The sequence below is a fragment of the Nannospalax galili genome, unplaced genomic scaffold (genome assembly GCF_000622305.1).
Source record: "Nannospalax galili isolate Female #2095 unplaced genomic scaffold, S.galili_v1.0 scaffold246, whole genome shotgun sequence".
Classification (NCBI taxonomy): domain Eukaryota; kingdom Metazoa; phylum Chordata; class Mammalia; order Rodentia; family Spalacidae; genus Nannospalax; species Nannospalax galili.
Window position 1 is genome coordinate 1,280,801 of NW_008356327.1, and position 4,225 is coordinate 1,285,025.

Consider the following 4,225-nt stretch of genomic DNA (forward strand, 5'->3'; position numbering starts at 1 on the left):
TTCAGTTCCTGGCTCACAGGTTCCCTGATTGCTCTGCGTAAATGAACGTGCCCCAGCCCCCCATTTTTCTTTTCATAAACCTGTTTATATTACTCTATAACACAACACTGTCTGACATAATCACACCTGCTCATGAGAGTCAACCACTAGCCCTTCTGGTAAATCTAGTCAGCCAGAGGTCCCTGTTCCAGGAGGGTCAGCTGTTCCTCATCTACGGCAATCCATTGTCAGTATTCCTTTGGAGAGAATTTAATTAAAATTAAATTTTTTTTTAATTAAAATTTTTTTGTTGTTGTTCTTTTTGAGACAGGGTCTCCCTGTAGCCCCAGCTGGCCTGAAAGTTGCTATGTAGACCAGGTTGGCCTGGATCTCTCAGAGATCTGCCTGCCTCTGCTTCCTGAGTGCTGGGATTAAAGGCATGTGACACTGCTGTTATGTGTCTGATCTTGGGCCATTAAGATACTCTTTCTGAGTCTCTCTTAGAGAAGCCTACACCCATGCTCCCGAGTATGTCTTTCTTTCTGGCATCCTTGTTTCTCTTTTAATCCCCATTCTTAAATGTAAATTATCTTTATTAGCACTCCTTCTCAACAACAAAAACCAAACCAAAACAAAAATGAAGATAGGACTGGGGATACAGTTCAGTTGGTAGTGTGAGAAAATTTCCATCCCTAGCTTCGCATAAAAAGGATTCTAATGCGCACACCTGTAATCCCAGCACTGGGAGACCATCCTATGATACCCGAAACTCTGTCTCAAAACAAGAACAACAATCCAAACCCCAAACACAACACCAGATACCTGTCCCCAAAACATGCAAAAACCAAGCAAGTACTAAGTACTATGAAGATCAAATCTTAACATATGAAGGAACAGAAAGCATAGAACACAGTATCTAGTTGACAGAATGAGCTTCATAATGGTTAGGTACTATTTCATAAACCATTTATCAAGAAAAACACCCACTGGGGCTGCAGAGATGACTTAGCAGTTAGGAGCACTGGCTGATCTTGCAGAGGATCCAGGTTTAGCTCCCAACAGCCATAAGGCAGCTAACAACCATCTGTAACTCCAGTTCCAGGGGATCCAACAACCTCTGCTTCTTTGAGCATTGCATGCACAGGTATACTTATATACATGCAGGCAAAACACTCATACACATAAAAAATAAGTAAATCAAAAGAAAATAACCCCAGGATGTGTGCTTTTATTTTTTTCTCCTTCATTTTTTGTTAGCTCTTTGGGATTTTCATACAATGTATTTTGATCATATTCACCCCTCCTTCCCCAACCTCTCCAAGGTCCATCCTGTTTCCCTACCCACCCAACTTTGTGTCCCCCCACTTTTATAAACCCCGTAAGTCCAATTTGTACTGCCCATATTGGGGCCATCCACTGGAGCATGGTCAACCTGCCAGGGCCACATTCTTAAACTGACTCCCTTTCTCAGCAGCTATCAATTGCCAGTATCTCCTCAGCTAGGGGTGGGTGGGATGTCATGCCCACATCCCCCTCCATGTTGGGATTTTGTCTGTATTAAGTTTGTACAGGTCTTGTGCATGTTCTCATAAGCACAGTAATTCAAATGTGCACCTGCCCTACTGTGTTTGGCAAATACTACTTTTCTGTAGTCATCCCCATCTATCATCATCTGTCTTTCCTTCCCCTCTCCTACAATGATCCCCAAGTATTGGACGAAGAGGATGGATACACATGTCCCATTTAGGTATAAGCATTCCAGTCTCATATTTTCTGCACCTTGACCAGTTGTGAGTTTCTGTATTATTTGCCATCTACTGCCAAAGTAAGATTCTCTGAAGGTTGAGTCACACTAATCTATGGGTATAACATAGATTGGTTTAATACTATGTCCATTTAGCAGAATAATAGTAGTAGAATCTAGAGTTATGGACCTGGCAAGCCATAGGTTCTTGGTCCCGATAATAGTGTCAGGTGTGGGTTTCATCTTGTACAGTGAGCCTTAAGTCCAATCAGACAGTGGTTGGTGCTCCCATGACATTCGAGCCACTACTGCACCAGTGGGCATGTCTTGCCAGGCCTGTCATTAGTGTAGTTCACAGGGTTCAAAACTTGGAGGGATTGGATTTTCTCTTCTGATAGCATGCATACGATCTTCCAATACTATGAAAGCTTGCCAGCAGGGATTAAGCTTCCAGCTGAGTATCAGGATGATTTGTTTTATTTTAAAATAATAATAGCCAGCAAAGGAAAAGGTAGGGGTTAAAAGGTCACAAGATCATCACAATATCCAAGAGGTAGAAGCAACCCAAATGTCAATCAAGGACACTCTTGGGTTGTCAAAACTAGGGGTGTGGTGGGGGTGCTACTGGAATCTGCTGTCAAGGCCAGGGGTGACCTAAACATACATAATGTATAAACTTGCCTCTTATCCTCACCATGAAAGAATTGCCTGCCTCAAACTCTCAATAATGCTTTAGAAAATCTAGTATATTTTAAATAAAAATAATTGGGAGTCACTGTTTTAGATGAAGCTTCTTCACTAGGCCCCAACAAACCAAACTAAAAACATGGTGCAGGACCTGGCAATGTAACTCAGTTGTAGACTGCTTGCCTAGTGTTCAGTACACTGGTAATCCTGGCACTCAGGGAATAGGCAAGAGGATCAGAAGCTCAAGGGCATCCTTGAGATGAGACAAGCCTGAGCTACATGAGGCCCTGTCTCTCTCTCTCATTTATACCCTCCCCTCCCAATATTCAAAATGATGTACATGCTAATTGAATAGTTATTATTCTAAAGTTTCAGGCATTCAGACTGAAACTAAGTTGTTATCTCACTTTCCAAGAAACTGGGAGAGGTAACTTTCCTAAACATGCCAGTGTCAATCTGCATGACAATGAAATTCTCTTTGATGTAATCTCTATAAGACATAGAAACTAACCTGATGTTAATCATCTATTAATATTTTGGTGCCAGGAGTAAATCCAGGACCTCCTGCCATTCTAGTGACATACACTATGCCCCAAATTAATTTTTAAATAAGACCAGTCCACCTTTTTTGTTGTTTTTGGTTTTGATTGGGTTTTTGAGACAAGGTTTCTTGTAGCCCAGGATGGACCTCTTCTGCCTCCACATCCTAAATGCTGGGATTACAAGGGTGAGCCATCATGCTCAGTTTCCTTTTTGTTTTTGCTTTCTTCAGTCCTCCTGTCCATAAAACCCAACTTTGCTGTTTGGATCAGTGTAACATAACATTTACTCTATTTGATACAATGAAGTGGTCCAATTCTACAATATAAAATATTGTCAAAAAGATCTTTACACCAAAGCTAGGGATATAATCATTTCAGTTGTAGAAATCCTGTCTGGCATGCACAATGTCCTGTGTTTAATCCCTAGCACTGAAGAAAAAACAAAAAATATTTTATCTGTTGTAATCTTTCCTTGTGATACATCTATCTATCATCTGTCTGTCTATTCAAAATCATACTCTATAGGTTGGGGCTGTTAACTCAATGCGTGTCTAACATGCTCAGGCCCGTGTTCCATTCCAGCATCACAAAGAAAAAAGAAATAGTTTTCCTGGCCGGGAGTGGTGGTGTACACTTTTAAACCCAGCACTAGGGAGGCAGAGGCAGGTGGATCTCTGTGAATTCAAGGCCAGCCTGGTCTATATAGTGAGTTCCAGGCCAGAGAGACCCTGTCCCCAAAAGACCACCCCCCCGCAAATAGTTTTCCTTTTTTTTCTTTTTTATTTATTTTTATGGGGCTTTTGGGTACTCTAACATTTTCTCCTATGAAGAGGTAATCCTAAAATCTTTTAAGGATTAAATTCAAGCTCCCAAATACTTTTGACATTTTTGGCCTTTGGAACAGAGTATGTTGCTAACAGTCCCAAGGACATTTTCACTTTTAGCCAAGTGGCTACTTTTCTTTGGGGTCTTTTTACCCTAACTGCCTAGCCAATTCCTACCTCCTATTCTTATCACGCCATCCTCTGAAGGGGTTACCCAAATTGCCAGTGGGGACTAGGGATGCAGACCACTCTGGCTTCTTTCATGCTGAACAGGGCACACAGGGTGAAGCAATTGGAGTACCCCTTCAGTGGTCTATCTAAAAGACTCCCAAATTGCATAACTCTTATCTCTAGGGGGAAAAGAAAGCCCTTGAATTGTGAATAGGAGTTGTGAAGGAGAGGTAAAGGCAAGAGTAATAAAAAAAGTCAGAACAGGGCAGTTTTCAAAT